This window comes from Gopherus evgoodei, chromosome 8 (assembly GCF_007399415.2).
Source record: "Gopherus evgoodei ecotype Sinaloan lineage chromosome 8, rGopEvg1_v1.p, whole genome shotgun sequence".
Lineage (NCBI taxonomy): Eukaryota > Metazoa > Chordata > Testudines > Testudinidae > Gopherus > Gopherus evgoodei.
In genome coordinates this window covers 94518891-94543860 of record NC_044329.1, presented here as the reverse complement: position 1 = coordinate 94543860, position 24970 = coordinate 94518891, and the positions used below count along the sequence as shown (strand labels likewise).

General features: G+C 43.5%; 1 protein-coding gene across 4 annotated transcripts in view; it reads right to left on the bottom strand.

The window, feature by feature from the left end:
• The window catches only part of JAK1 (Janus kinase 1), a 97170-nt gene extending 96272 nt beyond the window's left edge, over window positions 1-898 (bottom strand). For all 4 annotated transcript variants that reach the window (XM_030574083.1, XM_030574082.1, XM_030574080.1 and 1 more), the window contains exon 1: window positions 663-898. The gene's annotated coding sequence lies outside the window, so the exon portion shown is untranslated. The remainder of the gene's footprint in view (window positions 1-662) is intronic.
• Window positions 899-24970: the final 24072 nt, after the last annotated feature.

Below are 24970 nucleotides of genomic sequence, written 5' to 3'. Positions count from 1 at the left end.
GCCCTTACTATGATGGGTTGTCTTCCAAGTCAACATTCCCCAAGAGTTACAGCTTGCTTGCCCCTCCATCCACCCAAAATGTTCCCTAAAGTACACATCTGCAGGTATGACATCTAGTCCAGGTCAACTGCATTAATAGGAATAACTGAAATAAGTAGCGAACACCCAGCACTAATTATTCCCGTATGTTTATGCATATCACACAGAACTGGAGCAGGGACGAAGTTTGATCCTTCTCACTGCACTGTGGTTACTGGGATGTGTGAAAACTAACCCGACTAAAGGGGGGGGGCAGGGGGGAGGCTTGCCTCAAATACAACCGCCTGGAGAAGACAGGATGTTCTTGCATGATATAAACAGGATGTCAGCCATATCGCTTCTGGCTGGGCTGTGAAAATCCAATTTGCAAAGGCAGCTTTTTTTTTTTTTTTTTTTTAGGGAGGGGGGATGTTTAACTCTTGATCTCCCGTCTTAAAGTCAAGGCCACCCCAAAGCCCCCTGCCGCCCAGTGCAGCCCCCGCTCTGCGGCCCCCTAGCTGGAGGCTCGCGCTGTCCCGCGATTCCCCTCTACGCGCCCTGCCTGGGCAGCAAGCGCGGCCCGAGGGGGCGCCCAGCTCCTCGCGCCCGGCCTCAGCTGCGCTCCGAGTCTCGGGCTCACTCACCGCTTCCGCGTGCGGCTTCCAGACGACGACGACGACGGGAGAGTGAGGGGGGAGCCCGGCCGCCCCGCTTCGCTCACTCGCTGCCCCGCATGGCCACGGGCCCAACGGCTCCCTGTGCGCGCGCGGGGCGCCCCGGGTCCGTCGGCGCTCGAGGCGAGTCCGGCGGACGAGCGAGCAGCCCTGACTCCGCGACACCCTCGTCTCCTCCTGGCTCAGCGCAGACAGCTGCCCTCAGACCCAGGCAGTCCCGCGGGGTCTGCGCATGCGCACGGCGTGTCCCCGCGGCCTTAAGGTAGACTGGTCCTTTCCTCCTGCCCCCGCCCCTTGTCACCTTCAGGCGGGGCAAAGACCCTCAGCCCCCACGCTCAGCCTGTGGGAAGGGAGGGACACCGCCCCCTCCGTCAGGATCGCCCGCTGCGGGGAGGGGCAGAGCCCGAAGCCCTAGGCGGGATGCTCCCGCAGATGGCGGTCCCCTGGCTGTCCGGCTTTCGGGGCAAGAGGCCGCCGAAGCAGCTATAAGGAGCCCACGGGCGTTACGTGGCGTTTGCCGAGGGCTGACAGGGTGCTCAGCGCTGAGCACAGCCTGGGGGCTGCCCTGGTGCGCTCTGCAAGGGAAGGCTGGTCCCCACTGCTTCCCCAGAGACCCAAGAGCCTTGTAGAGCTGCACATAAGAGGCGCAGAGAGATTTCTGAGCACAGGTGGTTGGTTCATCAGGTGCACCAATGAGTCACTAATGCACAATAAATCACGCCATATAATTCATCCTGAAATGCTCCATCGGGGAGCCTTCCAGCGACATCCTACTTCAAGACGGAAAGGCGGGAGGTGCAAAATGAGGCTTGGTAAAGGTCTGAAGGTAACAGGACAGGAAGATCTGACAAAGACAGGTTGCTAAAAATAGCTTATTACAAAATAGCCTTAACTAATAACAATTATGGCAGCAGGGCTGGAAGGGACCTGGAGAGGTCATCTAGTCCAGCCACCTGAAGTGAGGCAGGACCATATAAACCCAGATCACCCTGACAGGTGTTTGTCCAACCTGTTCTTCAAAACCTTCTGTGATGGGGATTCCACATCCTCTCTTAGAAGCCTATTCCAGTGCTTAACTATCCTTTTAGTTAGTTTTCTCCTAATATTTAACCTAAATCTCCCTTGCTGGTGCTGCAGATTCAACCCCATTGCTTTACCTTCAGTGGACATGGAGATCCACCAGTGACCACCATCCTCTTTATAACAGCCCTAAACTTATTTTTATAATTTTTGTTGCTTTCCTCTGAACTCTTTCCAATTTATCCACATCTTTCCTAAAGTGTGGTGCCCAGAACTGGACACAGTAATCCATCTGAGACCCCACTAGCGCCAAGTAGAACACATAGGAATAGTATCTTCCAAATACAATACTCCTGTTAATACACCCCAAAATACAATGAAAAGGTGCTCAATTGAATTGGTCTTTAAAGTGCTCAGATTCCAGAGAGGTGGGTGTGATGTAAAGACCTAGACTGATAAGCTAAGATCCTACAAGTCATTCCATGCAGACAGATCCCTACCAAAGTAATCAGAGCTCTGTGCAGATAAATGGGTCCACCTACCTGGAGCACCTTGCATGATGTGGGCCATGGCAAGAATTTGTTCAAGACAAAGTGTCATTTTTAAAATGGAAATACGTCCCAAGTGGTGTCACTAGGATAAAACACAAACTCTGGCAAGTAAGATGGAGGATAAAGTGACATTTAAAAAATCAATGTGCAAAGATACAAAGCAAAAAAAAAAAGTCAATGAAAAAACAAGAAGCTGTCTGTGCATTTGCTAGACCAGCAGGTGACATAGAGGACAACTGTGAGTATAAAGAGATTTTTCAGACAGTTGCATAAGTCTTTACTATAGCCAATGATAAGGAAATGTTGCTGTTTTCACAATTACAGAAGTGTAGACACTAGTAGAGAGAGATTTATCGAGATCAAAGAGCATAATGAGAAATTAAATGGCCTAAAGCACCCAGGCTAGATGGATTGATCCAAAAGTTCTTGAAGGAACTGAAGAACGTAACATCTGAGCTTCTGAAAAAAGCTCTTGAAGGAACTGAATAATATAACATCTGAGCTTTTGAAGAAAAAAAACCTATCATTAGAGACCAGGACTGGGAAGGACCAACATTGTACTCCTAACAATCCCCAAATCCTGAAAACTAAGCTGTTAAAGAAAATCAGAACAAATTCAACAAGCACAGAGTTGAGTGTGACAGTAGGGATTTGAACCAGCATCAGAGAATGCTGTAGACCTGGCTAAATGTGGGAGCCCCATTTAAGTTATCCCCCACAAGACTTTGCTATAATGTTGGGGCTTGTGGGAGAGACAGGGGCTAATCTTAAAAGGCTACCCTCTTGCTTTTCATCTTGAAGAGAGAGGAGCAGTCTAGATGAGGTTCACACACCCCTTTTACTCGCACTTCACAGAAACTGGGGGAATTACTATATCCTCCATCTTCACTGGGTTAGGGACTGGGATCCCAAAGATCAGCCAGTGAGAAGTCCCTGGTTAGATTAGGGAGACAGGATGAGGCTATAAGAAGACACCCATGTTTCACTCCCTCCATTGGAGATGGGGCAAAAGATGCCTTTCAGAACCCTGGAGGTAGCAGGGCAGATGGCAACTCTTAGGAAGAATGCATAGGATCGGGAACTATACTGAGAGGCAAAGTGAACATCTCAGAAATGGGAAAAAGGAAACAATGCATGGAGAGGGTGGTTTTGGATGGGGAGAAAGTGTCTATATTTGGGGGGAAAGCTTATAGAGGTGGAATACTAGGATTTCTAAATGGAAGACGGGGCCACCATTATCTTCTGTTCTCCAGAGAGGAATGTAGGAAATGACCATTGGTAGTCCCCTCTTATAAATCCCCCCAAAGTAGAGTTTGATGGTGCATGCTTCTTTTGGTGTACCTTATTAATAAGTAGTCGTAGCAGTTCTTCAGTTCTCACCTTACTGAGAGTGAGATAATCACTCAATTATATAATCTTTGCAACTCCAAATTAAACGTATTTTTAGCACACACTGGATGGCAGTTTTGCATCCTTTTTTAGGAGTATAATTTTGTCTCATTACACAAGAGTTAGGCACATAGGTTTCATTAACATTAGTGGGAGTTGTGTGTTCATTTGTGTCCCAAAGAGAGAATTTAATATACTCTTAATTTAATTAATCTCTTAATTGGAGGTTCAAACTATCTCATACTCACGTGAAACAGCATCCATGGACGTAATATATTTGAATAAGGAAAAGCTTGAAGCCCCAGTTTAATCAAATGGGGATTTTGCTGGTTTTTTGTTTTTGTTAGTCTTACATAAAGCCACAAACTGCTGTTTATTTTTGTGTTGGTTTCCTTGTTTCATACACGTGACATTTTGAAAAATCTGCCCAAAGCAGATGCCATGATAAGACTGATTTCTTTCAAAGGTGATGGATCTCCACAGCAGGGGACTAAAACTCTCAGTACTCCACTGTACATCCCCCTTTCCTTTGGCTAAACAGGAACTACATTTCCCATTAGCCATGTCCCTGGCCAGGTAAGGGGAAAGGTCCTTATTCTGAACCAAGAAGTAGTAGGGCTCTTTTGGGGAGTGGGAGCAGTATGGCAGCAGGGAGCCCCAGGAACAGTGTACAGACCTGCATGTGGAATGGGCTGTTTCTGCTGAACATCACAGCTAGGTGCAGATCTGTGTGAGATTTATGGGGGAACAACAGTTTATGGACAGGGAACCAGTGCTCTGGAGTCCCAATGAGAGCCACTAATTGAGCCTGGATTGGAAACCTGCAAATGCTTATTTGCTGGAATAGAGACTGTACAGGAGAGGAAATCCCAGGCACTAGGACTGAAGAGCTTTGGCTCTCAATTGGATTAGGGTGACCAGACAGCAAATGTGAAAAATTGGGACGGGGGTGGGGGGTAATAGGATCCTATATAAGAAAAAGACCCAAAAATCAGGACTGTCCCTATAAAATCAGGACATCTGGTCACCCTACAACTGGACTGCCCCAGAGACCCAAACAGAATCACTATTGCTCACTTGAACTATAACTGTTAAAGCCTCTCTACCTAGAGCATTTGCAACTTTTCCTCTTTCCTGTCCACTGTAGTAAAAACCTTCTCCTTAGCCATGTATCTGAGTGGATATTGGGACCCACCAATATCCTGCTGAAACATCTGCTGGGCAGGCTACTGGCACCCTAGGGGTTTGGGCTACAGTAACGCCAAACATTAAACAAGTTTGGTGGTAATTTCATGTAATTTATTTTAGTTTAACCAGACTGTAGTGCTATAATATCTTTGTCAAGGTCCTCTCATGTTAAAGAGAGCACTTTTATATACCAGTATTTCAACAGAACATGTTTTAGTGACAAGATTCACTACTCTAAAGTGGATGCCAAATATATCTGACTGATAATAAATGTAACTTTTCTTTTTCATGCCTCAAATTTCTCTCTTTGATTCTGATCTGTTACTTTTGTAAATGACCCAAAGTCCTTAATCTACCAAAAGGTAGATACTCTGTAGAATAGGCTTCCTTTATATAACTGTATTGCAGAAGAATTACTGGAAGATTACTCAGTTATAAGGGAAACATCACTGCACATTGGAGCAGTCATATTTTATAGTACAGTAATCAACATTTTTTTTTAAATTGGAACCATACTGTTCATGAACCAAGAAGCACTTAATTCTGACATCATTCCTATGTGTCTTTTATTGCAATCTTAAAAAAACCCCAAACAAACTAATTTTGACTGTTGTTTTAAATCCCCAAATTAGGGGAATTTGTATTTATTTGTATTGTAATGTATTCTGTTTTTCCTCCTCTCTATTTAATCAGTTATGCTAAATAAATTTAATTACCAGTCTTCTCATAACATCCTTGTTTATTTCGCAACAAAAGGAGGAAAAGGTTTTGAACATCTGACTGACATCAGCTTAAGGTGGATTCAAAATCTACCCTGCATATAGTTTTTTTCTGATCTCAGATGTTACTGATTGACCTGCATGTATTTTTTCTTCTCCACAAAGATTCTGATTCCTGGGTGCACTGAAGTATGGCAGATAACTTTGAAAATGTAGGTCTACATTCCCACATATTGTAGATCACACCTTAACTTCTGTAAAGAAAATTTTGATGTGTAATAAGTTTGGCCTTTGCTGTACAAGACAAACACTTCTATCTTTCAGTAAACCAAGTCACCCTGGCTTACCTTTCAGTTATCCCTAAGTCTGATGGATGTTGCTACATACATTTGGTGAAATGAACAATCATGAGCCTGACTTTTCAGAACAGTTGTTTACACTACAATATATTGTTCAGTTTGAAGTTCCCTGCAGGAATATTTTATTTTTATGCCTCCCACATTTGGGCCTTAGCATGGTGAGAGGAATGAACCTGCAGTGCCCACCGCCCGAATTCTTTTGTATGGGATCCAGAATTGTAGAAGTGCCCCCTCTCTTGGCTAACCAGCGAATACAGTTCTGGTGGTATAAAAATCCCAGCTCCAGGAGTGAACCCTTTGAACAGTAGGACCCAGCGGCTGCAGCAGTCCAATCACCAGGCGGTTCCCGGCTGTCGTGAGTAGCAGTCTGTGTTAAAAGGCTACGTAACTGCCAGAAAGTGTGTGTGGGGGCAGCTGCAGGGAAGGACGGGCTTTACCGAAAGCGGAATCCTGCTGGCTGTGCTCTGACCTGAGAGCTTGGAATTCCCATCAAGTATCGATTCGGTACAGATGAATAGATCAGGTTTCATACGTGCCACGGACTTCGTTCTTTGCTCGACGTTTTGCGGGGTGATAGACGTTCAAGCGAGAACTAAATGTCAAACGGAGGATTGAACGTCATCCCCCCCCTCCCCAGAAGTCCAGCAACGTTAGCCGCGTCTGCCATCGCTGGGGTGCTTAAAAGATAGCCTCAGAGCTAAGAATATGAAGAATTATGTAGGTGAAGCTGTTCTCCATTCTGTTTACACCCCTTAAAGTGCTAGTTCATCGCCTCTAAAATTGGTCCTCCCCGGCCTTACCAGTTGTTAATCAGCTGCCAGGGTCCATTTCAGAGCAGAGTGACCGGTGGTGCGTGGCATGCCCACTGTTTGCAGAGACCGACCCTGTACATACAACAGTAATAGTTTCTTTGCTTGGTAGTGTTTGCAGAAATGGATCTTAAATTAGTAATCACGGTGTGATTCTTCATGGTAAATAGCACCTGGGGATGTAAGAATAATTTAAATTATCTCTTTCTTTATATTGTGGAGTCTGGTGGCACCTTAAAGACAAACAGATTTATTTGGGCATAAGCTTTTGTGGGTTAAAAAAAAACAAACCACTTCTTCAGATGCAACTGAAGAAGTGGTGTCTTTTTTTTTTCCTTTCTTTTTTAAACCCACAAAGTTTATGCTTAAATAAATCTGTTAGTCTGTATCCACAAAAACAAGGAGGAGTTTGGTGGCACCTTAAAGACTAGGAGGGCTATCCCCCTCTGATTCTTTATCTTGTGTCTACTTAGGCCTCAGAAGGCTTATCTCATTTTTACTGTTGCTAATTTTCTACATGATTAATTTGATCTGGATGGGGTGGGGGGGGAATAGTTGGTTTGGGGGTGAGAATCTGGAAACTTCAACAAATCTGAAAGTGCTTTTCATCCCGTTGTGTTTTGCAATGGCCTGATTTTAATTTTCTGTGTTTCTGAACATTGAATATTTCAACTAAAAATACTTATTTTAAATGAATGAATCATTAAAAAAATAAAAATAAACCTACTGTGTGGCTAAGCTGACCAGTCAGATGTTATGGGGGGGCAATATAGTGAAACGGAAATGGAAGACAACATTTCTTAGAAATACCAACAGGTTACATGTTGTTTTCTCATTAAACAAATTTCCAAAGGAAAAATTTAGTAACTGAAATTTTTTTTTTAAATTTCCAAAAAATCTGCTTTTGAAAAATGGCCAAATTTTGATGGAGGAAAAAAAAATTATTTAAAAATTTTTTTGGCCAGGTTTGGGAATAATAACAAATCCAATTATAGAAAATATATATTTAAAATAAATTATTCCCACTCTGACTTCCTGGATCTTTGTTCCATATTTGATCCACTAAGCACTTCATGTATTTGCCATTGTAAATACCAATTGAAACTGAATCTTATACTCCAATTACGCATATCACTTCTCTATTGGATTTACTACTTGTATGTTTTGTGCTGCAAACAATGGCAGTCACCTCTCCATATCTATCACAAAATAAAGTTCCAATTCAGTGTTCCTTTTGCAGTCAAAATTCCCATTGGTTTCAATATAAGCTTGCATGTGTGAGAATGCATGCAAGAGTAGGCCCAAAAACTCACTCCTAGAGTAAAAAAAACAGAAATATGTCTGCTATTATCCAATACGCCTTCCATCTGTATGAGCTGACACTACTTAAGCCAGTTAGTGAGATTAGCACATCCACATCTTCTGGTGTGACTTTTGTGGTTTTGTGTTTTGTCAATGATCAGCCCTTTGCCAAATATTCACAGAATCCACTTCTCCATTCCATCCTTGTTCCTTGAACTTCTTCCCTTACCTTTTTACCAAAATTCATCTTTATCCCGGGGCAACTAATCCTCACTTTCCCCCGGGCCCTAAAGTAGAAGATGGAAAAAGATGACTGATTTCTGGCAGAGTTAAGACTATGTATAATTGCAATTTACAAGACTGATGTAAGTGTTTACTGTCTGCAGTGCTCATTTATTCTTATGAAAAACAATGAAGAATACTGATTAAAACTACCCTTCCTCCCACCTGTGAGAATGAGCTAGAAAATGTCACTTTTGTGCCTTTTAAAAATATTATTGATATTTTTCTTAGTTATATAGCATTATTGTAGTTTGATCACTTTTCTTTATTGCTGTGTGGGAACTGTACAATTGATACATTTAAAGGGCCAGAGTCTCCACCCATTTAAATCGGCATGACAATATTGACTTCAATCACTGATGTGTTAGAGGGGATTCCTGACCCTCCACTTCAAGAGAAGATTGGATAATGTCACTGTCCTGATGGAGTTTATCCCTTCTTGGATACTGATTGCTTGTTACTGTCAGAAATGATTTATAAAAATTTTTTTGATAACTTGTTTTTAACCTTCAGAATAATCTAGATTGCACAAAGTAGGCATTTTCAAAAAGTTTCCTGGGAGAAGATACCCCCTCTCTCCTGGGATCTTCATCCCAACCTCCATCTTCAGGTTATACAAGCTGAACAACTTGCTGTGCTATGCTATTAATATGTTGTTGATGGAATAGTTTTCAGATACAAAGTGTAAATACTGCTAGCAAAGTGCAGCTTCATCTGAGCACGTTTCCTCATTTCCTGACTATGGCCATTAGAAATCCATTTTGTTTTCAACAAGAGATGCCCCACATTAATCCCTGTGTGTGGAGTTTAATCACTGGCACTGAGGGAAATCTTTTGCTTGGTGCACATGTTAAATATCAGCCTGACATCACTGGGACTGAAACTTTTAAATCAGTGATACTCAGCCTGTGCTCTTAAAAACATGTGTGATTCCTCAAGGTCTTGCTTGTAGCTCTTATGGAGACCTTTGGTCCAACAAGGATTTCTATATCTTTGGTTGCATGTGAGAGGAAAATTGTTGAGCTTCTGGGATTAATCCCCATTTCTCCCAGAAGCTAGGAAGGGATAGGGAAAAAAGGGTAAGTGAAACATTTTCAACACAGGCACGTCTTACTAAACACAGCCCTACAGGGTTTGCAGCCTAAAGACTGCTGGCTTATGCTACCTAATGACAAAGGCCCAGATAGTAAAACTGACTAGTCTGCCTCCATTTTCAAATTGTATAAATAATTAGTATTTGTACAGTGCTTTTCATGTTGAAAGCACTTTCCAAATATTATGTAATTAATGCTCACAGCGCTGCTGAAGAGCAGGTCAGAAATATTATTCCAGTTTCATTAGTAGGGAAACTGAGGTAGAGATGTTATGACACACAAATCCACAGATGTTCTGTAAGGTTTACAGTTAGAATTCAGTTCCTGTTTCCAGTTAAGGCCATGGCACCACATCTCATTAGCTCTCTTCTTATAGTCAGACTCATGCCTGTATCATCTGGCTGCACTGCTGACGCTTTCACTGATCATCCTTTTGTTCCTACCAATCTTTGCCACTACTTTTCATGTTGGTGATGAGAGCAGTCTTCCTAGGTTGCCTTCTGTGCTTATTAACGTTTGGACTTATTATTCACGCTTTGCAGTCAGTGGTTGTTTCCAGTGCATAGCAAATGAAGCTGGAAATATTTCTATCTGCCTCTGAACTCTGAAGGTACAAAAAAAGAGCTTTGAATGCCAAATGGAAGGTGAACAGCTGACAAAAACAGAATATTATTCCAATGGAAGAAAACATAATAGGCTTCAACTAGAATTATCTATATAGCTAGTCAAGAGAGACCGGGTGTAACAATGCCTAGAGTTCTAGGATAAAATTATCAAAAGTATCTAAGTGATGTAGGATCCTAAATCTATTTTAAAAAGTGACTTAGGAGCCCAAGTCTTCAATTAAACTAGTCCCAGACCCTCAAAGCCCTTTAAGAATGATTTCAGTGGGAGTTAGGCCCTTGTATACTTTGAGAATATGGGCCTAAGTGCTTAAATCATTTTTGAGAAGACTTGAGCTTCGAAATTACTTAGGTGCTTTTGAAAATTTTGTCCGTAGGCTCTCTCTTTGGCCTTGTACAAGGTGAGAAATTCTTTTGTTCAGATCTTTGGTGCCTTCTGGATTTGTATCTTACTCTATGGAATATAATTAGAATGAAACCAATAGGGTTTTATAGAAATTATTCTAAAAACCTACAGAATTTAATAGAAAATGCTATTCTTCTATATGGTTTATAATCATATATAGAATTCAAGGATATACAATATTATAGGATTTTCTGTAAGAGTATCACAACATATATTTGCAGCTAAGCATACTTTCATGTTATAGTATAGAATGGCCTATAAACAGCTGGAGAATAGCTCATTTGTTTAAAACACATTCTTCTTGCCCAATCCTCCAGGAAGACTTCTGACAAAATAGGGAAAACCAGATCTGACATTCCTGACATTCTAAGTTAAAAATCAAGCAGAAATTTAAAGGGGACAAATTATTTCTTACAGGCTTCCTTAAAAGAGGAAAAACAGTACAAAATCCATCCTCCCCTCCTCCCCCAGCCTTTTTTGCAAGTCATCTTTAAGGCTGTCAGGAGCCAAACTGCACCACCTTCATCACTGTTAATCTGAAAATAAGGCTGTCTTCAGGCTGTTCAGACAATATAAATGTTTATAATGCTTCCTTTTGTAGCACTGCACATTAGAGTAGGGTGAGTGGTCTTGTATGCTATAAGTGCTTTAAATCACCGATACCACCAGGTTAGAATTGATTGGGCTTTTACATAAATTTAATTTAAGACTAGTTAAATAGTTTACATTTGTAATTGATTTGTAACCAGCTAGATTTCTGGACCCTGATTCTGATCTCTGGTGTAAATCAGGGGTATCTCTGAAAGTCAATAGAATTGCATCCAAATGAAAATTAGAATAAACCTCTGTGCTCTTACTACCTTTTCATCTCATGAAGAAGCAGATAAGTGGACAGTTATTAGAGGGCTGTCAGCATGTGTTCAGTGCTGTTCAAATCAGAGATGGTAGAAAAATGTCATACAATTTTTTGAATGAAAAATGTGGTTTTGAGCAGAATAAAAGTGTTCACAAAACATATTTGGTCAACATGTTTAGCTTTAATAAGAAAAACCCTTTTCTCCCTAACTTTCCCCAGCTTTGTTCCACTGCAATAAAAGGGTGGGAGTTAAAAAGTGAGAGAAAATGTGTGTGTGAGGGTGGTGCTCTCACTTCTCGAAAATTCATTTTGAATGTTTTTGCCAGAAAGTGAAATATTTAACACCTGCCCCCCATTGTAGTTAGTTTAACTAATTAATTTTTTAGTTTGCAAATACACTATTTTTGACCATGCCTGTTTGCCTATGAGCTGAGCTTTCCAGATCATAGGCAAACGGAATATAATGGGCCAAACCCATCTGTGATGTAACACCTTTCATTGCAGTGTGTTACACCATAGATGAATTCGGCCCAGTGAGTTTTTACCAAGTCCCTGTTCATCCAGCTCTGTCTCACCTCAAAAAAACAGGAGGCAAAAAGCAAGAGGTGGGTATGCTGGGGTAGTCTACCCCTTGAGGGTGGTGGTACCTGCAGTCAGCCCACCTCCATCACGTGGCATAGCCCTTTAGGATTTTTGGGAGATTTAATGTATGCAAAACCCTAGAAATAAGAGATACTGGTGGGTAGAAAGCAGTCCGGCAATATGCACTGTTTGGGAGAAAGTCACGTTACTATTCTTTAAGAGTCTGGGACCAGGAGTGTTGCAGAGGGGGTGGGACAAGGATCCCCACTCACCCAGCCAATTGGGGATGAGAAGGGGAACTAGCATATATGCTGCCTCCTCCCTCATACCAGGGAAAGCCTCCAGCAGGAAAAGTTTACTTGCTGAGTCCTCTGAGTGATTGTGAAAAAGGCAGCAGCTGAGGAAGAATCTGGTTAAACCCCTACTTCTGGTTTAAATTACATCCCAGTTCAGAGAGGAGAGCTGGGGACTGCTGACTTAAGGGATACAAAGGGACTGCATAAGTTATGCCATGTGGCATTGAGGAGAACTGGGAACTCCAGGGCTAAGAAAGAGCAACTGTATAAAATATAACCCTGGATCCAAGAATGGGGCTCTGGGTGCTTCCTGAACAGGGTTAAGGAGCCTGTCCAGGACTCTCATATGGACCTAGAGTGGGGTACACTGGGGCAACTAATGAAGTGAGTTACATTCCATAGAAAATATTTAAATTAGACTCCAGCAAAGGTTTATGCATGTTTTAAACCAGTCTAGTTTGGATACTTGATTGAAACAACCCAAGGGGGATGCTGAGGGTAGGCGCCCCTGCTGGGCCATCAGAGGGCCCCAAGGGGGTATGCTGGAGGGCAGTACCCAATTAAGGGGGGAGGATAGGGTCACCAGTAAACTTACTGGGCCAAATTAATTTCTGGTGTAACTTCAGTGAAGAAGAAGAAAGATCATACAATTGTTAGGGTACTAGCATAGGATTTAGGAGACATAGTTTCAAGTCCTTGCTCTGCCATGGCTTCCTGGTTGATTTTGGAAAATTCACCTAGCTCTCTTGTGCCTCAGTTCCCCATTCTATGAAATTGGGATGTGGGGATAAAAACACTAAAGATTGCCAGGTGCTCGGGTATTATGGAGCCATGTGAATAGCCTAGGTAGGAAAGTCAGTGTGTCACTGCTTCAATGTGATGGGTTGATGCATTTATCTTAAGACTCCTGTGTATGTTTATGTTGGAATATGAGATATGATAATATATTTATGACTATCTTAGCAGCATTTGGCTCTTACTGAGGATAAGGAAACTCAGGTTGTGTGTCTGGAAGATCCATTGAGAACTTTGAAAAGTTATTCTATACCTTTTATTTTATTTATAAACTTTGAAACTTCTGGAATTTACAAATCTCTTCTTCAGAGCTGGAAACTTCTAAGTATTTCTTTTTGGAATCTGTTTCTAGATAACAAAGTTTCTCCAAATCTAAGTTCAACAGGAAGAAAGAAAACTGACTCTGCACTTTGGTCTAGTTTAAAATAATATTTTTTCATTGTTTGTTTAAAGGCTGTTTCACAGTGCCATATGTGGCCACTGCTTTAAGACAACTGCTTGAAGATAAAGGCCAAGCTGGTGGATTAGATCCTGATCCAGACAGGTGTGCTGACAGAACTGTATGTGAGGGAAGTAAGTCATGTAGTTGCATTTCTTTCCCCAAAATTCCCTTGTGTCATGAGCATGAAAGTTCACTTATTTCACTCAGGTTTAGGAACCCAGAGATGCTGTTGCATTGTCTCAGTTCTGATCTGAAAGCATTACTCTGTGTTGCACAAGTCAAGGATCTGGCCCCACCAGAGGAGAAAGCAATGTATATTTTTTCGGTGGAGAAAGTCGGAAATTGCTCCTTCTCCTTTCCAGGTGTGTAAAGAGGACAGTAAAAAGGCAGACAGCAATGAAGCAATTTGGTACCACTGAAATGACCAGTTTTCTTGGGCTGAAGATCTGACTCTCATATCTCTGTGTTTATGATAAGGCTATATATATCCTATTTCTCTTCAGCTTCTGCTATTCTGAGCATTCCTGTAGGGTTTAGCTAAGTAGTATGGTATTTTCAGTAGCTATCTTTATGTCCCACCCAAAGGATATCCACAGACTACTTCTGTCATTGCTGTTTTCTTGGGCATCTGCATCAAGTGGCCTAACAAAATATGCTGCAGTATATCATATTCTCCAGTACTTTCAGAAGTGTTCTTCCAACAGACCTGCCTTTGAACTGCTAGCATCCCCCAGGTGATGAGTTGGAAATTAGGGGGATTATTTCTGCCTTATAGCTATTCTGCAGACCATCTGTATCTGTAGAATTCAACAATATGTTGAATATCAACTTTCTCTACTGAGTGGGGGGAAACACATTGGTATCTGTGCCAACCGGTGTATACTGTGAGCTCAGCCAGCTAGTAAGTACAGAGCACACCGGTGAAGTTGATATTTCCTATTCAGTACAGTTTCACTTACCACTGGGTACTTTCCAGTCTTAGCAGCTCCATTGTGATGTGGTTGAAAATTTGTCTTACCTCTGCACAGATCTGTATGCAGAGTGAGCACACGACTCTCTTTCTGAATGTGTCCTAGAGGGGTATGTACTGATACTCCCTGGTGCATTGTCTAGTGTGGTACAAGGGTGATGAGGAGTTTAATGATTGTGTGGTGTTTTTTTGGGGGGGGGGAAGGGGTTACTTCCCAGATCCATCACCCCACAAACACTGAAATGAACAGCTCAACCTCTAATAAGTAGAGATGATCAGTGAACAATTGTTCAGTGCTTACTAAAAAATAAAACCAAGAACGATCACATGGGAGTAAATCCTGCTTGTCTCCAGTTAGGCAATGGAATCAAGAAATCTGCATTCTGAGCCACAGACCACTGTGGGGATGAATTGATAAATGAGGATGCCCTTGACTTAAAATCTGGCCAGTCAAATCATCTCGTTGCTTTTTTTCCCCCCTCAATTCATCTGCAGTCTGACTTTTTTTTTATTTGCTGGTATTGTCACGAACCCCCAGCATTATAGTAGTGCTTTAGAGTAATATTTGAAAACTCAGATAAGTGCTCTAAAATAGAGCTAAAACCAACATTCTACATCAACAGTTCTCGCAGTTAAGTGGGGACTGAAGGGTGCATTGTGTGGAAAGGCAGAACAATGATCCAAATAATGTGAATTTAAAGTCCAGTGTCTCATAAGCCACCAGGACTAAGAATATCTAAGATTGCCAGTGGTGTCCAGAGTGAATTCACATTACTGGTGGCTCACAAGGACACTGTTCCTTGAAATGGTCAATTGTCCTTCAGAGCAGGTAAAAATCTTCAGGTTATTAGCAATTGCTAATATTAACCCTTGTTTTGGACAAATTCCAAAGCAGGCAAGTTCTGCTTACTGATGTTATGCCTGCAGTTTAAACTGCAAGATGTTTTCTATCCTTAGTCCCAAATTATAGTGTAACATTTAGCTGTTTAGTCACACAGCACCAAGGCTGGATTTACACCTTGTGTGCCCCTAGGCACCCCGGTGGCTGGGCAGCTGTAGGGGTCCTGGGTCCAAGCTCCCTCCCCACCCATGCCCGCAGGGGCTCCGAGCTCCAGGGTCCCCTGCCACTTGTAGCAGCTGGGAGCCCTGGGGCCCCTGCTGCCTGGAAGTCGCAGGGTTTAACCAGGGTGGCTCAGAACCCCCGAGGTGGCCGGAAGCTGCGGGGTGCCCCCAATACCTGTGGCAGCTCAGAGCACCGAACCACAGTGGACAGCAGGTTATCACAGGTTGCCACAGTTATCATTTACCACACAGCATTTTCTATGCAAGCCTATTTATTCTTAGGGTATGAGCATTACACAGAAGACATTTTAAAAACAACAAAAGAACGTACAACGCATGCTAACGATCTTACCAGAGATTGCCCCCTTCCCCCAGCTGCCTCCACATGGGTTCTGGCAGGGAGTCCTTCAGACCCCCCAAAGGCATCTCTCTTGTGGTCACAGTTCATAAAAGCTTCAGCTCAGAAACTGGCATCCTCATGAACCATTTAGCCCAGCCTTTATATGGTGGGGGACTTTGATCAGAAGTTTTTCAGGAGCTGGAATTAGGAGACAGTGGGCCTCTTCCCAGGGCGTAGCTTCAAAAGGTTGGCTTTGCAGGAGAGAATTACTAGGAATCCATTTCAGACATGTTGTCACCAAAAGTTCTTTGATGTCCTAATGTTTTCTTGGGAGACTGAGTAATGCAGTCTCTGGAGGAAGTTACATACAATTCCACAAAAAAACACATACACAACTGCATTTTTATATAATCGACCCCAAAGATATTAATCTTAATTCAGTAACTTCTCTCTAATTCTGTAAGGTTTGTACAGGATATTGTCAATCTGGCACAAACTCTGTTCTGATAACATCAGGCAAAAGTCCAGGATCATCCCAAAGAATGATGCCGTAATTTCTAAAGTTTAATGGTCTAGATGAGGAAAAGGAATGGATTCCGTTTATATAATATGTATTGACCCACTTTTATAGTGTCTTGAATTGGGTTAATGATACTCAGCTAACAGTCCAAATTCCTATGGAAATAGGCAACTTTGCTGTTCCATGGAATTATAAAAAGCAAAGCAAATTATTGGATCTTCAGTTAATGAACAATACCCCTCCCCCAAAAAGAAACAACTCGGAGGGGTGGAGGGGTGGAATGAGGAGCATATTGTATTCTACATGCTTTTATTTTAAAAGATGGTGGCACATCACACTTGCTTTTCCCCAGCCAGGGAGTCTGTTCTCTTGTGACAGGAGATCCTGAAGCTCCCTTATACTAAAGAAGAAACTATGTAGAAAATGTGCTCGTGTAATCTTTATCTTGAGTGGAATGTTAGTTGTGGACTGTAATTAAGCTTGGATTTCATTATCTAATGAAGGATGCAAATGGCACAGCAGCAGTATGTCAATTTTGCATCAAAGATTAATTTGGTAAGATGAGATTTCCTACCAATGGCCTGTGTAATAGTTGTGTCTAAATCAAGTTCCCCAGAGCATTGTACTTCCTAACAGAACTCAGCAAGTCTGCAAGCACTGGGTGTGCAGGAGGAGTAGGGTATCTCCAGAGTAAACTTCTGCGAACAAATGGTTCCGCATTACTTTTGGGTAAGTGAAGCCATTAAGGCTAAGGGAAGTGACTACATAAAGAAATAATGATACTTAATATCTGAAGGCAATGGGGTGTGGCTAGGGACCTGATGTGGATAACAAATAGTAATATGAAGCCTTTCACATATTGCTTACTAGTTCATACCCAGTCTAGATCAGTAGAGCCCCTACTCTGCAATACATGTGCAGTACCCTCCCAGAGCTAGTCTGCAAGGCCACTAACCTCTTTGTTCAAATACCTCCTTAAGGACCACTTCTGTTGTCGTTTTTTTGTAAGCATCACTCCAAAAGGTACTTGCATTTACTTACTGATATTTATTTATTTATAAATGTTCACCATTATCCCTTGCTAAGTAGCTGCATAGGACCAGATCTTCAAATGATGGTACGACTTCAACTGAGCTTTGCTGACTTATGCTCCCTGATTTTTCTAGCCCATTACTTGATTGATCTTGCTCCATTATTCCTCTACCAACCCTCCCTCCCATCTCTTGTGTCAAGATTTAAATTGAATGTAAATTCCTCAGGACAAGGGGCACTATTGTATTCTCTTGATAAGGTGCATAACGTGGTTTGGCTGCAGTAAGCTAATAATGATGATAAAATAGAGAGGAATGTTGTTAGCATCTGACAGCTGTTTGGCTTAAATGGAACAAGTTGGTGCTTCAGTCCAGTTTCTACCAACACATGTTGTCATTGTCCTATTAAACACCACCACAGTTGTTAATTGGCCAAGAACTAAATCTGTAGTACACGTGGGCCTTGGCCTAGTTCTCTAAACTTCCCCATGGTTGCCACCAGCTCTGCCCTGCTGGTAGTAATAGTGATGGGAATGCTAGTGTAGACAAGATCTGCGCCTGATTATCTCTACATCTTATGCAGGCATACAGGGTTAGACATGGTGCTTGTAATGATAAGGAAGGGGGGCAGCAGGCACTTGTCCAGAGTAGCATGCCCCACCAATGGTAGTGACAGCAGGGAAACCTTTGGGATAAAAAGCCTAACATAGACCCCAAGGCTGAACTCCTCCCAGAGGTGGTGCCTTCTGGATCAGGGCTGAAGCCAGTGGCAAATTTAGTGTTAGTGGGGCCCTATGTGCAGATTCATTTTTGCCCTTCCCCCCACACCCTCAGGACCCAGCCAAGAAAAAGAACATTCTCTTCTCTCCCCCCTCCCTTTTCATTCTTTTTTTTCTTCCTCCTCTTATGTTGTAAGTAATAGGAAGTAAATGAAAATAAAGTGAGGTACCTTGATTGGAGGCCGGGCTAGGGGGTTGGGCTCTAGGAAGGAGTTTGAGCGTGGGCTCTGGGCTGGGACAGGGGGTTGGGATGTGGGAGGGAGTGAGGGTGCGGGCTCTGGGAGGAAGTTTGGGTGCAGGCTCTGGGCCGGGGCAGGGGTGTGGAAGGGGTCGGGGAGCAGTGCTTACCTTGGGAGGCGCGGCTCCAAAAGTGACCCGCACACCCCTCGGGCACCAGCTCCTAAGTGGGGGGGCTTCAGGGGGTCTCTGCATGCAACTGCCTGCAGACGCTGCCCTGCAGCTCCCACTGGCCACAGTTCCCAGCCAGTGGTAGCTGTGGAGTCAGCAGTTGTGGAGGGGGGGGGACAACGTGTGGAGACACTTCCCCTCAGGGGCTGAAGGGACATTTCGGCGTGGAGGGAGGGAGGCAGCGCGGGCAGGGAGCCGCCTTAGCCCTGCTATGCTACTGCTGGCATGTCTCTCCGTGCCTCTTAGGGGTGGGGGGCAGCAGGTCTCCGTGTGCTGCCAGGGGCGGAGGGAGGCAGTGTGTGGATCTGCATCCCCCCCGCCCCCTGCCAGGGGGATGCAGAGATGTGCCAGCAGCCAGCTTCTTCCCGGAGAGGCATGGGTCCACTGGCCATGGCAAGCAGGCAGCCTGCCTGCCCGAGCCCTGCTGCACTGCTTGGGTGGGACTCAGGGGCAGGTTGTCAGATGTGATTTGTCCTGCATTTTGGGGGGTGGGGGGCTGTCATTGGGCCCTGTGCCACTGCACGGTTTGTTTCATGGTAAATCTGCCTCTGGCTGAAGCACATGCAAGGGATGAGCAGGTGGTCCCTGCCAATGCTGTACCTCTTGTGGATAAATTGGGGACTTGAGTTTCTCTTTCTGCTGTTTGGCATTCTTCTTAAGCACTAGATTCACGTTAAGCAGATGGTCTGAATGAGTACAAATTCTTCAAACTCCCCTGTTTCTGAAGGCCATGATATATGCAAGGCAAGCTGTCATGAATCATTTACTTTTGTGCTGAGTTTTTTTTTAAATAGGAGGAATCTGAGGCTTGTGTAAATGTTTAAACATACATCCTTTTTGAATTATTCAGTATATTCTGCCTGCTTCTATAGTTAATTAAAACAGAGGGCATGAGCTTTCATCCTAGGAAAGGGATGAGTGGTAGGAAGTGAGATAACTGAAAACCACCTGACCTTTTTTGTCCTTCTAGAAATGCTATAAGCTTGATGGGTTGTAATTGATGGGCTCCCTTAGCAGTGCTGACGAGCAACTGCAAAACAGAGGGATCATAGCAAGCTTGTCTTAATGCAAGGAGACTGCTGTGTGTACACAGTGAAGAACTGACACATCCCAAGCTAATTTTCCTCAGGAGGGTACATTTTGCAGTCTAAAAGATGAAGCAAGTCATCACAAATACAAGATTTATTTCCCCTCTAAAAACATCAACAGGCGTGCTAGCTCCCTAATAAAGAAATTCAGTCTTTGGCCACTGGGCGTTGGAGAAGTATGGGGACTATAGTGCTCAGTTTGATTATATTTGTAGAGTGTGGCCTAATGGAATAAGCCTGGGCCTACAAGCACAGCACTCCTGAGTGCTAACCTTACCCTGACCCTTACTCTAGGTATCCTCTTCAGCCAGTCACTTAAGATTCTGTGCTTACATAGCTCTTATTTTTACAATCTATTGGGTAATGCACTTGGCGGCCAGGGTGAGCAGGAGATCTGGATTCTAGTCCCAGTGCTGTCTGTGACTAATTGTTGGACCTTGGTCAAGCTGCTTAACGTTTCTGCCTCCATTTTCCCATCTGTCAAATGGGGATAGTGATACCTTAATTAGCTGGTAAGTACTTCAGTATCTATGGACAAAATGTCCCATGTAAGTGCATGCTGTTAACATTTCTAACAGAATTTAAAAATTGAGGGGACCCAATGAAAGGGTGAGATGTGGTACATGCAGAACATTGTCTTTGAAGATGTATTGTGGTGTGACTTCTAATAGCATTGGCAATGTTCCCTCTTGTGCCAAGGATACCACATAAAGTTCATTCTTCTATCAGTAGAGCTTTCTGTCTGTCTTAGTCACGGGGAGGGAGTGGCTTTGATTTTTACAAACACAATCTTGGCAGTGTTTATAATATGCTGGTTTAGAGTTTTGAGTCTAAACACAATTCCAAGATTTAAAAATAGATCTTTGAACAAAATCCTGAGTGGTGCTTGGTACTTGTGTGCTGCAGGAGTTGGGGGGGAAATCCTACTTCTTAGGCTGTGGAATGCTCCATGGATTCTCTGCTAGCTCAAAGGCTGAAACAGGGCTCTGCAGCCCTAATGTACCTTCCCCACATGTGGAGGAAGGCCAGAGCATTGAGCCAATAGCAAATCCTCTAGCCTAGTGGTCTCCAACCTTTTTACACACAAGATCACTTTTTGAAATTAAGATCAACCCAGGATCTAACCTGCCCCACTCACTCCATTTCCCCCCTCCCTCTGTTGCTCACTCTCCCATACCCTCACTCACTTTCACCGGGATGGGGCGCTGGAGGAGGTGCAGGCTCTGGGCTGCGGCCGAGGGAATGTGGGAATGGGTTCTGGGCTGAGCCTGGGGCACGGGGTTGGGGTGTAAGAGTGAGGGGTGCAAGCTCTGGGAGGGAGTTTGGGTGCAGGGGTCATATGTTCACACTGCACCTAATTGCATAGAATGCACTGGACATTTTATTAGTTTTACTTTTTATTAGGGTCATTTGTGGTTTATAGATCCAAGATGAAACCTCATCTGGAATACTGTGTGCAGTTCTGGTCTGCCATGTTTAAGAAGGATGAATTCAAACTGGAACAGGTTCAGAGACGGGTTACTCGGATGATCCGAGGAATGGAAAACCTGTCTTATGAAGGGAGACTCAAAGAGCTTGGCTTGCTTAGCCTAACCAAAAGAAGGTTGAGGGGGGATATGATTGCTCTTTATAAATATATCAAAGGGATTAATATTAGGGAGGGAGAGGAATTATTTAAGCTTAGTACCAATGTGGACACAAGAACAAATGGATATAAACTGGACACTAGGAAGTTTAGACTTGATATTAGATGAAGGTTTCTAACCATTAGAGGAGTGAAGTTCTGGAACAGCCTTCCAAGGGGAGTAGTGGGGGCAAAAGACATATCTGGCTTCAAGACTAAGCTTGATAAGTTTATGGAGGGAATGGTATGATGGGATAGCCTAATTTTGGCAATTATTCTTTGATTATCAGCAGGTAAGTATGCCCAGTGGTCTGTGATGGGATGTTAGATGGGTTGGGATCTGAGTTACTGCAGAGAATTCTTTCCTGGGTGCTGGCTGGTGAGTCATGCCCACATGCTCAGGGTTTAACTGATCGTCATATTTGGGGTCGGGAAGGAATTTTCCTCCAGGGCAGATTGGCAGAGGTCCTGGAGGTTTTTCGCCTTCTTCTGCAGCATGGGGCACGGGTCACTTGCTGGAGGATTCTCTGCAGCTTGAGGTCTTCAAACCGCAACTTGGGGACTTCTATAACAAACCCCTAACCTATGTCTGAGTTATTGAAGTGGATGGGTGAGATTCTGTGGCCTGCATTGTGCAGGAGGTCAGACTAGATATCATAATGGTCCCTTCTGATCTTAAAGTCTAAGAGTCTAAAATCCTTCAGGGATTGTCACAAATCAGTGTAACATTCTCAACTGTGGGGTGTGCATTGGTTGAGCCTGGGGCAAAGTGTTGGGGTGCAGGCTCTGAGAGGGAGTTTGGTGCAGGAGGGGGCTCCAGGCTGGGGCAGGGGGTTGGGAGCTGCGGGGATGGTGCTGGGGCCAGGGGCAGCACACGGGAGCTGTCTCCCCACTCCCCCAGGCGCCGTAGAGACATGCTAGCAGCCAGCTGCTTCCAGGAGCAGCATGGGGCTATGGCAGGCAGGCAGCCTGCCCGAGTCCTGCTGTGCCACCAGACTTTTAGCAGCCTGGAGATTGCGGTCAGCTGGCAGAGGCTCCAGAATCAACCAGTCAATCGTGATCGATGGATTGGTGACCACTGTTCTAGCCCTTTCTACTCCCTATGCACTGTCATAGTGACAGACACATTCAGCAGTAATACCAGTAAACCCTCCCCCTTTTCCTTAATTCCTTGTATACTGGAACAGGACCTTTACCAATGCCAAAAGGACCCTGGACCAACTTTATGTATCTGAAAATATTAGGTGAAATCCTGGTCCCATTGAAGTCAATGGGAGTTTTGCCACTGAATTAAATGGACCAGAATTCTACTCCACCCATAGTATGAAAAAGAGAGTAAGAGTCTGATCCAAAGCCCATTCAAGTCAGTAAGAGTCTTTCTATTGGCTTCAATGGGCTTTGGAGCAGGCCTTGTATCAATAATTCCTCCTCTATAATGTATTGAGGGCATAATGTTATTGACTTGTACATTTAACAATCCATTGGTAACATTAAACCCCCACCAGAGACCAGGATTTCACCTAATAATGTAACAACTATTTCTGAGTTTTAAAGTTCAGTGCTAACAAACAGTAAGTGTTCTATCAACAATAACCAGAAATGGGCCAGGTGGCACATGACAGATATTGCTCTCTCTGAAAGGGTAATTATGTGAGTTAACCAATTGGAACAGGCGTTCTGAACTTGGGCCTCCTGGTTCTGAGCAGGTATAATGGGGATGCGTGTCCCAGCTGTGGAGTGAGGGTAGAGGGCAATGTTCCCTCTAATTTTTGACAGGCCATGTGTGCAAATTTTTGTTCACGCGGTGTTTCGGCTCTGTGTGCACACACAGCTTAGAGGGAACAGTGGTAGAGGGGTGTCTTGGTAAGGAAAAAGAAGGCCCTAGTGGGGAAAGGGCTGAGAATCACTGGAGTAGAGCAACATGGAAAATGAGTTTGGACCTACAGCCAAACTGTGACTTTAACTTTGGATCGAGATCACAGTGAGGGAAATAACCAGAATGCTGGAGGGCTTGTTTCTACATGGAAAATAAAGCGACATAACAGTGTGCACGTGGTGGTTTTTTGCTAAATGTGGCACATAGGCGGAAGGAAGTGTTTCTCTCCCTCCCCCCCAAAAAACCTTTCTTCTTGTGGTGTTTGTGTTTGGCAATATATATACAGCAATATAGATTTATTAAAATACTAGCATCTGGTATGGGATCAATATTAAGATATGGGAGGAGGAGGGAATCTGAAGGCTAGTTCTTTTGAGCTAGAAGGAATACAATCCATCTGTTCGTTCTGACATTGCATAGTTTTCAGGCTCAGATAACACTCTCAGTTCCTGCCCTGCCTTGGTAGCCTCCGCTCTGTCTAAACAGGAAATGAGAACCAGTGTCTGTGGAGGTGCCCCCACACTCTGAGTTTAAACAGGCAGCTTTGCTGTGTCTTCATCCATATGTGAAATGTGCAACACAACATATCCTGAAGCTTTGACTACCTGTAGTTAGCTGGGTCTAATTACATAGTCTGGTAGGTTGTTAATAAAATGGATGCTTAAGCAGCACCTCATCTGAGGCCTGATTTGAAGCTCCTTGAAGTCAATGGGAGTCTTGTCCTGTGGCTCAAGCCTCCAATGAAAACTATAACAGGCTGTGGACATTCAGCCTATCTACTCTGGCAGGGGAGGATAATCTTTTTAGAAGTCCCCTTCAATGTCTAGTGTGATTGTCTAAAATAACTCCCTGGACAGCGAAACTTCCTCATTGCAGAGACTTAAGACTGCATAGCTGCATTTCCAATCTCAAGGGCCCTGCACAATCATGAGCTTTCCTTTGACCAAGAAAACTGGATGCATCTTCCACAAACTTCTGTCAGCTCCCAAAATGACCTCAGAAGTAGCTGAAGAGAAATATAAGGTGCTTCCATCTCACAGGGGCTAAAGGGGCTGTTTTCTCAGCACCCCATCTTGTGCTGGCCTAATTTGGTAACAAAGGACTAATACCATCTATGGTGACGCATTAATAGTTGGACTCAGAGGACTGTAATACAATATTTCTTTAAATAACGCTTTAATTGTCCTATGTAAAAATAATACACACACATTATATATCAAATGACTTCTACGTCTACACTCACCGAGGAGAGTTGACAGTTAATGTATTTAGTTATCTCTATTTAGAATGTAAACTCTTTGGGGGAAGAACTGTCTTTTTATTCTATGCATGTAAAGCACCTATTATGATGGGGTCCTGGTGCCAGAATGGTGCTCCTAAAGTGTTACTTTAATAGTACTACACCACCACAACTTCCTTTTAAGCAATGAAAACCAGCTAGATGTTCAATAATAGCTATATAGCACTAAGGTAAATACAGACCCAGATATGTCTAGCACCAGAGCTGTGGTAGTGCCTGTTTATATTAAAGGATTAGAGAAGTAAAATAAAGCAGGAATTAGCATACTGGGTCATAGCAGGAGTCCATCAAACCCACTGTCCTGTCTCCTACAAAGGCCAGTATCCAGTGCTTTGGAGGAAGGTGCAGGACACTCTGTCTATGTGGAAATGTTTTCTTAACCCGTCTAAGGTAGCACTAGCAGTACAGAGAACAAAGGGAGATCACTGCTGATTGATCACCTGTTCAATGAAACCTTCACAGGTAACAAGAAGGGTACTGCATCACACATGTATACTTCCTTAGGAAGTATACAGAGTTGAGAATGGACACCACGTTGACATGTGCAGGTGTCTGTTTATGAAACAG